We start from the raw sequence: 12,717 nt of genomic DNA on the forward strand, positions 1-12,717 counted from the left end.
TCTTCGCAGTAAACAGAATGACAAATAAGGGGAAACAGCTTCATTGTCAGTATTTTTTCCTATCATAAAACAGACCAAATGTGTCGATCTAGTTTGCCTGTCCTCCTGTTGCTGCATTTGTGGAAGACATTCCCCACTTTGATGACAGCTGAATTTGGCCTTGACCCAGGAAATGCAAAAGAAAGGAAAATAATGAGTGATCTACCCCACTATTTGTTGTAGCAGCTCTGGGTCACTCCACAGGTCACATATTTGCTTTATTGGATTATCAGGGAACACGTGTGCATCACACACACACACAGAGCAGCTTCTTGTCTCTTTTGGTCTGGCTTTTGGGGTAGGTGGCAAGAATATGCCAATATTTCTCCTTTTTCATAGCAGAGCATGGGCAGACTGCTTTGCCTCAGCACCTACCAGCCTTAGTCTGAAGTCCCCGTCCTGCCCTCCTGCCACATGGAGGGTCCCACCAGAGTCCCATTAACCTGACGTGCTGCTTCATCTTCCCCTCCAACCCCTTCACTTCTCCAGCAATGCGAGGGGGCAACTGGCCACCAGTCCCCACGCTGGCTTTATGGAAATCAAAGACAAATCTCCCATTTCTGGCAGGAGTAGCTGCCCTAAATCTCTGTCACTAGTGCAGCTCTTTAAGAGCACAGTAATTCTCCACCAAATTGAATCTTCTCTGACAATTGGCAGCACATCAGAGATAATTCACAGGCATATTTTTTTCCCCTTTCCTAAGAGGAAATAGGGCTTGTGCTACATTTACAGTGACCTGGAGCTCTGGGGGCAGACTAATACCTCACCTAAACAAACAGACAGTATTTCTTCCCTGATAAAGGCAGATGGGCTGAAAGGGAAAGCCGCCTTGGCTGTGGCCCTACTGGCTCCCTGCAGCAGCGCTGGAGGTGTCAACAAGGCGCAAACCCGCAGACACCAACATGAGCATCCCTGACACAGCCTGGAACCCGAATAGCAGTTCAGAAGGTTGAGATCTTTGTTTTTGTTTTCATGAAACAACTATTTGATCGTCTCCTGTGGACCTCAGCGGGGTTCGGATTTTGGGTTTCACCACCCAACCCCATGGTTGTACTCAGCCCCCTGCTTCTGCTGAACCTCTTCTTGGAGCCTGCAGTGTTTTCCCAGGAGGTTCCTGCTAACCTCTGTGGGGACAGGGAGATCATTCCAGGCTTTATTTGTGGTGGATGAAAAAAGCAAACTCCAAACTGTGTGAAATGACTCTGGGGGACAATAACTTGCAACAGATGTCATGATTGTTCAATGTCCGATTGACAAAAGAGCCTTCAGAAATAATAAACACCAACATGTCATTGCTTGTAAAACAAATAACATTCAGATACTATTTTACTTGGATTTCCCCCCAATATAATACTGTATCTTTTGCCCAGAAGTGATGCCCATTTAGCCCTTGTAAAGGCGAAGAAACAAGCTAATCCTGATGGGGAAATCTACTTATTGCAAAACTCCACACCATACATGCATCGCCCTAAATACGCACATGAAAAGCAGAAGTGAAAAGTCTGGTTTCACTCCCATAGGCTCCAAACACCAAAGGCACCAAAAAATCTGCACGTTTCATAACAATCTGCATGTTTTAGCTGCTCGTCTGTCCCAGCAGCAGGATTCACCTCTCTGCCATTCCATCAGGCAATGCATCACCAGAAACCTGGCTCGGCTCAGCAGCACCCACTTTCCTGATACAACGGGGCTTTGCACCAGGCCCTCAGCTTCAGTGCACAAAGTTTAGGTCTGAAGACAACATGTCTCTCAACCTCAGACATTTTCAGCTTTGCTAAATACAAAAAGTACAAAAAAAATGTAAAGTAAATACAAAGGAACCAAAAGCTCTGCAGCATCTCCCCTGCAAGTCTTTGTCCCTATCGTAATGAGGGAGTCGGGCAAGAGTCAAAACTACAGAAAAAGTACACGTTGGGCTCCTGAAATTCAGTAAAAGCCTGGCTTTAGAGAAAACAAAACAAAACAAAACAAAAGAGTATAGTGGCAGGAGGGGAGAAATCCAAGTGGGATAAATGTCTTCAGCAGAAGATATTCTCCGAGGGAGCAGCAGAGACACAGCGACAGGCAAGGGGATGATACTGCTGGAATGACTTGCTCTAAGCTGTTGTTTTGGCTTTGTCAACACAACCACAAGTCTGCTCATGTTAGGAACAGACCTCTCTCTCTCTGGTTATTTCCAGGAATCAGCCATCACCAGTTGACAATTAGGACAACAGCCTAAGCACTGTGGCCGGCCAGTCTCAGTAGGTCTGAGGTTCTTGGATCGTTTTTTTTTGCAAGAGAAACAGCTGTTGACCTTAGGCTTTTTGGTGTCACTCATTGTCATGGCACTGAATGGAGGTATTTTAGGATGACCATATCTGTTTACACTAACAGTTACGAAATATCCCCTACGTATTTCACTGTTAGGTGGAAAAGCAGTGTGCCAGCCAGTTGTCACTCCTGCTCATGTGGCTGCTCTGCAATCATCCCCCTCAACACTTCTGCTAGTCCAGGGCTGAATTTGAGAAAACAACTGAATTTTAACCCCCTGAATCTGCTTTGGGGGCCCCAAAACCTCCTGCTGAAGCTCAGAGTGAAACCCTATGCCAGCCTCAAATGAGTGAGAATATTCTTTGACTGAATCCTGTGGTTTCAACTGGTTTTGCAATTAAGTTTGTGTCCTAGTTTCATTCTGAATTTCAGCTGATGCCATCCTCAGCTCAGATAAATCAGAGCCTTAAAATGAAACTCAAGCTCATACCAACCTCTCCTCTGAACTAACTGTTGCCCTATTCTATTTTTCCCCTCTTTGTTATTCTTTTCTGCACCTCATTTCCAGTCAGACCAAACCCTCTTCTAAGTCACTGCTGTTTGCCTTCATAGCACCAGTGAAAGAAACCTCCTGGGCATGGAGGCAGCTGCTAGCCTTCCCCTCCAAACGCCCGCTATCAGAAGCCTTGCTTCCAGCCCTCCTACATTTTGGCAAGTAACAAGGCAAGGAGCTCTGCTCTCCACGGATGAGCGTGCTCCACTGGGCTCTGTGCAGTGCCTGAATACCAGGCTCAGTATCTCCATCAAAACCTGTGTGCATGCACAATGTCTGACAGCTATGCATTAGAAGGAGGCTTAGGTGATGATGTCGGTTTTTCAGCCTGAGACGCCCTTTCTTGCTTTGTCAGTAGTCCAAAGCATGGAAAAGCAGTAAAGATAAGAAAGCATTAAAATGAAAGAGAGCAGTCAAGTGGGTGCTCAAGGGCTTCGCATCTTTCCAGGACTCTGAAGCCAAGAAGCTAAAATTTGGCCTAAGGCTGCGAAACAGGGGTCACAGAGAGGAGGCTGCACACTTGTGCCGAAGTTATGCAGATGCAGTTACGTACTTTTGTTTTTGCAGTTAAACGTGTAGCCTCCATCTGTGTAAACAAGGAGCAGAGCAAGTTAACATTGCAGGGAAAATACAGTAGAGAGAAAGAGAGTTGGGCAGGTTTTGGCTACAGAGCAAAGAAACTTGATGGGATTAGGGACCCAACTCAGATGTGACCTCATTTTCCAAACCAGCTGAAGAAAAAGAATGAATGCGCAGCAAAAAGAGGAAAGGGGAAAGACCCATAGAGGACTGTACCATCTAGGCCAGCAACGTGACCTGTGAGAACTCAATCTGATTTTAATGCAGTGGGAAGTGTGCCCGGGACTCTAAATTATGCTCTGTGTTGTACGAAACGTTACACAGAGCTCCTGTCAGGCAGGGTCCTGAGTTGACACAGCTGGAGGGAAAACTCTGCAGGAGTCCCATGCCACTCAGTAAGTAAATAAATAAACTTCAGCGCCATTCACGTATTAATAGGTTTTTTGTTATTATTGTTTAGGCACATTAAAAAACCAACATCAGCCAATAAAGTCCTCAGCTACACTTCCTTCATGTAACTAGAACACTTAAAGTATTTTGGGGTTGGAGCAGATAACCTCCAACCTACACCATTCTGTGATTACCTCTCTAGAAATACAAACATTTCTCATCTGCCTTCTCCTCTCCTGCCTTGCTTTCCCCTACCTAATACTGCCCATCACTTCCTTCCTTCTCCCATAACTTTTACAGAGACTTTCTCTGGCAGTTTCACATGCATCTTATCTGCTACATAAACACTGAGCTTGTTCATTTTGCATATCTGCTTAAAGCATGCCATGGCTCAATAAAAACTTTCACTTAAATCTCATTATAATCACAACTGCTTGCCCAGTTAATGTGATTTTTGAAGAAGTGATAAAAAAAATCAGATCACAGAATCTTGGGAAATCTGAGAGCATCTCAAGATCTGCCTAAACTGCAGGGCAGGGGTGCTGCACCGCAGTCTTGAGTCTTTCTTAGCTGAGAGTGTGGGGTCATACGAGGCTTTTATTTTTTTAAAGCTATCAGGCAACAATAGATGGACAAAGCTTTCCCCGTGACTCCCTCCCTCCTTCATACACATGCACTTACACCACCCAAATCAAATCCAAACCGGATAGTGTGGGCAGAACAATGGGAAACAGATAGCCATCTGTTCTTTTTGTTCTTTTTTTTCTTTTAAAGCATACACAAACCGGTTAAATAACTGTCTCCTTTTCCCCTCCATCCCCCACCTTTTTTTGGTATCTCGACTGAAATCCCAAACGCAAAGCAGACCTTTGGGGTGGGGTGCCAGGGGAGGAGAGGAAGGAAGAGGGGAGGAAGGCGAGACCTGTCCTCCCGGCCACCACTCGTGTCACTTCATGTGCTGGAACAACACCGACTCGGGCATTTTTCTAAAACGAGGTCTCCTGCCTTTTCACATGCGTAGTTTGATGAGAAGAACTGGGCAGTGACTTCTCTGTAGAGGCCTTGGCTCCCTCCTATCAAGCAAGAACGTCTGATGCCATTGACGGACTGGTTCTGTGTTTAAGGGAAATTCTTTTTGCTAGTCAGTTCGAACAGCATTTAATACTTCTCTGCCTCAAAAGTGTGGCAACAAGTCACGGACATGACTTATGTGTGACCTGTCTCATACAGACAGCAATGTAAGAGGTGTAAATAATATACCATTGTTTTATTTCTGTTGGCGTATGATTAACAGCAATCAAGAATCCTCTCTCATATCCCAGTACAATATCTTTGCCTGTAGGAAACACATAAGCTGTAAAAGTAATTGAAAAAATATGCTCGTGGATTGCATACTAACAGGATTTAAGCCACCGTTAGGTCTACAATTTTACTGTTATCTTTTTTTTCTGTGTCCAAAAAAAAAAAAAAACAACAAAAAAAGCGTTTGCAGTGAAAAATCAAAAGCCACTTTTGAAAAACTGGAAGTCAAAATGCGATAGCTTTTCACACCCCACAAATACATGCAGTTTGTGCTGCCAGCATGAGTCTGTAAGGAACCAACCATGTGCTCTGTGCTGTTTATACCTCTGAGCTGTGTAAGCTCCTCAAAACTGGAGGGCACGTGTCACTTACACTGACATGCAAATCATTCCTGCTTTGTCTGCCAGGAAATTTGTGTAAACCAATGCTGAGTTCAGGTTCGCTCTATTGACATTTTCGCCAACGAGTAAATTGAAAGGTTACATTGTTGACATACCAGATGTTATGCAAACTGCTTTTCAAACCATGGTTTCCATACATCTCTGCAAATAAATAAATGAGACACTTACAAATGGTGTGTGAATCAATATATGTTAAATCACCCATTTATATACACACAGCAAAAACTACTGTGTGTAAACCCCATATTTCACACAATGTCAAAACCTCCTTTTTCACCCAGTACTTTTCATTTTCCTGCAAATAGCTGTCATCTATGTAAATGTTTTCCCTCAGGACCAACTGTTCTTCATAGTAAGAACATTACATGGAAACCTGGGTCCCCAAATTAGCACATGGTGTTATCAATGGGAGTTAAGCACCCAAGTGGGAGTTAGGCTACCAAGCATCTTCAAGGATGTGGATTTGTGTGTCTACAAGAGCAGCTCCGAATGTGCTAACTTTAGACACACTCAAGTTTTTAACATGGATTGGCTCCAGTTTTGATTTGGCCTCAGGGTATTTTGACCCCATCCTTCAGCACTTTTTTGCCCTTTGACTCATCTCTAATAACAAAAATAAGCAAAACACTACTTGTCCAATGAGACCGTTATTTGGGACTGGTTCTCCTTTCATGGTGATGCAAATCAGGACTGACCTTGTAATTCCAGCCTCAGTGAAGCACATGTGGTCAGGATGGAAGCACAAGAGTAAACCTGATTTTAAATTGGCATTGCACTTCCTTGGTCTCAGAAGTAACACAAAGTGGGGCTGACCCCAGCTTAGCTTACAAATACTTTCAGGTACCTCAGGCAGCGTTACTGCAGGCAGAGAAAATGGTGTTTGGTCCTTGTTCATCAAGGTCTCCCCCTGTGATCACTTTTTCTTTAGGAGCGCCCTCCAGTGCCAGTGATTTCTTGCCATGTTCCCAATGTGTGAGTTTATTCTAGTGTAAATCAGGGCAAACCAGACTCATTTCCTAAATTTCTAGTTGCAAAGAAATGAGATTTCTTGGAGTGACAGTGATGCCTTCTGCCAGTTGCCTCATCTCCTAATCAAAGAATTGTCATAACAAATCAGCTTTTCTTTAGTACCTTATATACACTCAACATACAGATGCAGAATGGTTTCAATACACTCCAGAACGCTCCTCCAAGCTGGAAGAAGCCTTGATAAATTCATGCCCTTCTCAACCAGCTGAGACACAGGACTGTGTCTCTCCCACTTTATAATTCTTTGCTGAGTGCTCATACTGAAATTGTTTCATAACCACATGAATTTGGAGTTTTCATTTCACCCTTGGAAGAAATGTAGAGTCTGGCACAGTGACAAGTATAACAGTGTGTAAAAGCACAATTAACTTATGCTCCCACCCCATTTTTTTACATTTCTAAGGAAGCTCTGAGATTTCAGAGTGATTGTTTTCACTTCAGAGCCAGCAGCACGTGGTCCCTTCACTTCATCAGCCGTGCCGCACAGAGCCGGCGTGCCCAGGCACCGGTGTGAGCCCGTCCTAAAGGCACAGGAGAGAGGTCACAGCCTCAGCACCCTGCGCCGTGCCCTGGCAATGGGCTTCCTAACTGAGAAAAGCAGGAACTAAAGAGGTAAAATGGAGCTACATAAGACACTAACACAGTTAGGCACTGTAACCCCTTCAGAGCTGTTAAAACTGGGTACCTGTACCATGCTGAACATCAAGGAAAGCGCAGCTGAGCCTCACAGTTCAGGTCATGATGTGAGTTGCTCCTGGAGCCTGCAGCTGGGTCTGCTGGGTCCGCATACCCTCAGGTAGCACAAGCTAGAAAATGTGCTCCAAAATATTTCTTTCTCTGGGAAATACCAACTCTGAAACTCTTCACAGAAACACATTAGGCTGATGCTTTATCCAACTGCAAAAAAAAAAATATTATCTGAAAGCTGCAGAAACATTTTAAAGTTTTTTTTTTCCTAGTACAATCAACTTTTCATTTCAAAATGTGAATTTGTTTATACATAAACAAGTAGTACCCTAGAGAATAAAGATCAAACACAATTTTTCAGTATGATTAGGTTAGAGTGTGCCAAAAGATGCTGAAGTTATCGGTTTGCCAAGTATTCTGAGATTCTGAATTCTCAATTCATCTTGGTAAAAGAAAGATGGTAAAAAGAAAGCAGTTGTAAACACTCCATACTATTATCCCAATAGTGCAAATTTTTATGAACTTTCATACCTGCCTGCTTTCCAAATGCAGCTTAGGTGAGCAGAGTTAAATGTAACTTCTCAGAATGTGGCCCCTTCTGTCTGTCCAATTTGTTGTGTGGCTGAAAGAGCAGGTAGATTCACAGTTCCTGAATGAAAAAGAATACGTTTTACTAGTTTAAGGATGTCGAATTTGCAAGGCTGAGGTTATCTGTGCTGAACCTGGACACTTCATCAAACCATAGCTATGAACTTGGCTCCCTGGTGACTTTGGTCTACTGCCACTTGCTTCCCGGAAATATGAGTGACACCACGGAGAACATCTCGCTTGCATTTCACCTGGCTCCTGATGACAGCAGGCCCTCATAAGTTTTTGTTGATCTTCCAATATATTTAAGCAATGGTCTATTCTCCCTTTCTTCATCCATTTATTGACCCTTTTTTGGCATCTATATGTAGATACCTCACTAACAACTGGTGCTAGCATAGGCCAGGGGTGCTTTCAGATGTAACTACCCCAGGCCCTAATAGTCTCAACTCAAAACACAACTCTAGAGTTCATCTGTCTTAAATTCTCTTAAAGTTTGTTTTAGATATCCATCAAGCTTGCCACTTCTAAGGGAAAATAGTTTAAAACCAGTATCAAGCAGGCTGTCACTTCAGAACCACCATCACTGATCATGGATGGCATGAGGCACCAGGCAGGTCTCATATTTCCAGCAGCGTTCAATAGCACTGCACATGCTTTTCCCTTACCACCAATACCATAAAGACATTCTGCCAGACACAATCATCTGTATCTAGGCTGGCAATTTATAAGCTATCCTAAGCACATGGTTTTGAAGAGCCTAGCTGTTAAAAGAGGAACAGCCTGCTACAGCAATGGATAAAATTGCATCTAAAAGGAGAACAAAACAATGCCACGCCAAGCCTTTGCTAGTTCTTCTTCACGAGCTCAGCTTTGTGCAAGGTTTTAAAGCTGTTTAAATAAACAGATAAATAAGTATTCCGCCACTCCTAACTGTTTCAATTGTTGCAGATTAAAAGCAACGCATGCTGATAGCCACAAGAAAGGCAAAGGAGACTAGCTAGGTTTTATATTGCAAGGTTTTAGTCTGTGGATTCTGATTAAAAAAAAAAAAAAAAAAAAAGATTGTTCATTTTTAATGGAGTTCTAATGAAACACCCTCAAGCTCTGCAGTGGTTTGCATCTATGGTTAGTGGGCCAAATACAGCATGTTTGTTTCACAAGTAGCATTAGAGATAAGAGAGGGCAAGACCATGCTCTGGTTTTACAAGGCTGTGAGAGGCACTTAGGGGCCATACAGTCCCCTGCTTGGCTGCCTAAGGCCTGCTCTGGTCATTAAGTAATGTGGAAGCCTTATAATAACAGCTGGTGACCAATATATTCCCTTTGTACAAATGTTTTACGTTTGTCACCATAACCACGGCAGAAAGACAGCTCTGCTCTCCTAAAAGGCTCGGTCTTGACCAGAATTCTTTTATTTACTCACAACTGAACCATTACAAGGCATCATCTGTCAGATACTGCTATACCATGATGAGAGCTTAGAACCTATGCTAAGGATAAAAAAGATCAGTCACAACACAACCTTTGGGTTACCAACCTTTCAGAAACCACAGTAAGATAAAAAGTCTTAAGTAGGAAAAAGGGGTAGGAAAGGTCTTACAGAAGCTCTTTCCTTAAACTACTTGGAATCATACTTTCAAAGGAAACATATACTCAATTTGTGAAAGGAAAATAACCCCACAGTTCTGTGTGCAGTGGAAAAATAAAAATAAAAAAAAGAGGTATTGGGCCTTGAGATGCACCACAGATTTCACCGAATCACAGGAAGGGTAAGGTTGGAAGGGTCCTCTGGAAGTCATTTGATCCTACCTCCCTGCTTGAGCAGGGACTCCTGAAGCACCCAGACTACGTCCAGGTGGCTTTTGAAGATCTCCGCAACCTCCCTCTCTGGGTACCTCTGCCAGTGCTGTTATCTGCACAGTAAGGAAGCGCTTCCTGATGTTCAGAGGGAACCTCTGGTGTTCCAGTTTGTGCCTATTGCTTCTTGTCCTAGCACTGGGCACCACTGAAAAGAGCCTAGCTCCATCTTCTTTGCATCCTCCTTTCAGGTATTTATATGAATTGATAAGATCTTCTCTGCGCCTTCTGTTCTCCAGGCTCAACAGCACCAGCTCTCTCAGCCTCTCCTCATAGGAGATGTGCTCCAGTCCCTTGATGATCTCAGTGGTCCTCTGTTGGACTTTTTCCAGTATGTCCATGTTCACTTTTAATTCATTCTTCTTTTCTCTCATGTGAAATTCACAGCTGAGCTCTGCCAGGCATTAACTTTCTGCTTTCCAGATACACAGGTCCCTTTTTTTCCAAACTTCGTGTTTTCAATGGACAGCATATGAATTGCACATGAGAATCACTTGCACCAAACATGTCTCACATGGTCATTGTTGATTCAATCACACTGACCTCTTATTAAAAAAAAAGAAAAAAGTTTGCACACTGTCCCAGCACATCTGTGGATGATCCTAGGCAAACAGCAGATTATTTCACTGAATCACTTCTCCAAAAAATTTTGTGCCTTACACACTTAGTTTTGTGAACTAAAATGTGATAGCGAGCACAAACCCAGACTTTACCTTAAGTTTATGGAAAAGCACCAGCAGCCTCCTTGTTCTAAAGGAATTTTAATTGCTCATCTTCCACACCTTGGGGTCATTAGCTCTTTTTTACTGGCCTATTTCCAAGTAAATATCCATGTATTAACCTCACTTCCATCATTTTAACTACCTTTCTCCATTTGAGACGAGGATCAACAGATGACTACACTTACTGCAAGGAGGAGGGAGGGTGTACTATTTCTTCATTTGGGAATGGATGCGCAGACACCTTTTTTGGTTGCATGCAAACAAACATACTTTACTGCAGAGAGCACCTATGGCCGTGTAATCCCACAACTCAGCAATTTGGCCAATGCTGACTGCAACAAAACACTCCAGTGAGCCAACAGTTTCACACAGAAATATGAAGTACATGAAGTATGTCATGTCTAGCATACAAACTCCTTTCTTAATTATCTCCTTGTCTCCTTGGACTGTCTTGCCTTTCTGGTTGTAGCATGCACAGTTTTACATTATACATCCTTAGAAAGTCAAAGAGTCCAAGAAGATGAAACATTTTTTCCCTGTTTGTACAGGCCATGCAAGGACCAAAAAGTATTACTACCACTGCCTTGAGTCAAGTCAAATACTGTTGTTGGTAGTGTCCACAGAGCTTACACAGTGAGGGAGAAGAGGCAAGACTGATGGCTAGGGCTGATGAAATGTTATAGCAAAGATTTTGTCAAAATCCCACTTCTGATCAATGAAAATATTCCCCAATTCTGTGCTACTTTCTACAAAATCTAACGGTTTAAAATAACAATGTCAAACAGTAAACACAGTTTTAAAACATTTAAATGTTTAGTTTTCATTTTTTTCAAAAAGAAATACCTGTGCTTTTTCAATAATTATTTTAAAGCAACTTCAAATTTTGCAGGGTTCTTACTTAAAATTTAAAGAAAAATTAAATTAAGACAAACAATTAAATGAATAAAAATGAAGAGAAATTTTTCATTTAAACCAAGAAGGAAGGCTGACAGCTTTTCAGTTCACACTCTGCTTGAAGATGGATTGTTGGATTGTTTTGAATATGCTCAAACATTCTTTACAAATATTTTTGCTGCATGTTTACAGAATTGTCAAAAAACAAAAATAGTCCATTATTCACATAGCTTTGCCAGTAAGCTCCATGATTACAAAGGACACAACTCATGTGGCCTCCAACAGCTGTATTCCACCTAATTCTCCTGGTTCAGCTTTGGTTTCCTATTGGTTTGGCAACCCTGAAGGTCTAGAATATGTTGTGGATAACATTAGGCACGAGAACATAGGTAGAATTTAGGCTGCCTGAAAACAGCCTTGAATTCATGGAAATTTTCCATCTCTCTTCCAGGAGTGGTGCCACTCTGCTCTTCTCCTTCCTTCCCTTCATCTAGGATTGTGTTCATACAGCACAGTTAGACTCTGCAAATGGCACTGAAATGCATATATGTATCACAGTGGTGCCAAGGAATAAGGCAGGACAGGTATCAGATGAAGTGAAATAGAAGTGCAGCAAGGAAAAAGAAACTTGGAGTAATGAGTCAACTAAATTCTCAGAAGGAGAGTGATAAGATGAGATGCTCTGGTGACAAGAGGAGATATGATTCATAGGAAATACACGTGAAATACAAACCTGGGACCCAATGTTCACTGCCATGTCTGGGGATGGCTGAGTGCTCACAAGGGTATCACCAGGAGAAAACTCTGCTAGATGTGTGTGGTCACCTCTTCCCTAGAATACACAGCTGTCATTCATCAGGGAACAGAATACGAACTCAATATGACTGTACAAAACTTGTGCTTTGTCATAGACCTTTTATAAAGCTGCTTTTTTAAATGCAAGCTCAGCTGTGGAGCGTGCTTTTGTGACTTTCATTCGGTAACCATTACCATCACTTGTTCGGTCCCAAATTGTGGGCTTCTTTGGAATAATGACTGTTGTAACACTGAATGCCAAATCACGCTCTGCCCAAGGAGCCTAATACCTAAATGTAGGGCGAGAAAGAGGGGGAGAGAGAGAGACAAATAAACAAGAAATAAAGGAGATCTATGAGACAACCATGGTAAACAGTAGTCTCAGCACATCATGTTCCCTGGCATTGCCAGCTCTTTTAGCAGACATTGTAGCAAAGGAAAACTTTTTTCTCTAGCTTCAAAAATAATCTATATTTTGAATGTTTTGTTATAAATCTGTTCTGATCATTCATGTGATCTCTGAGTTGAGAATAAACATAGGCTATCTTAACATACTAATAACTCATTGGATATATATCTTTTAGCTGTGTGTCCCAAACAATTTTATAATTTACACGCACACATA

At 42.4% G+C, this 12,717-nt stretch overlaps 1 long non-coding RNA gene across 4 annotated transcripts in view; it reads right to left on the reverse strand.

The window, feature by feature from the left end:
- Window positions 1-12,208: 12,208 nt before the first annotated feature.
- LOC121079115 overlaps window positions 12,209-12,717 on the reverse strand; it is a 54,266-nt gene continuing 53,757 nt past the window's right edge. For all 4 annotated transcript variants that reach the window (XR_005824887.1, XR_005824886.1, XR_005824885.1 and 1 more), the window contains one exon: window positions 12,209-12,382. This is a non-coding gene — a long non-coding RNA (uncharacterized LOC121079115). The remainder of the gene's footprint in view (window positions 12,383-12,717) is intronic.

The sequence above is a fragment of the Cygnus olor genome, chromosome 16, assembly GCF_009769625.2.
Source record: "Cygnus olor isolate bCygOlo1 chromosome 16, bCygOlo1.pri.v2, whole genome shotgun sequence".
NCBI classification, from domain to species: Eukaryota; Metazoa; Chordata; class Aves; order Anseriformes; family Anatidae; genus Cygnus; species Cygnus olor.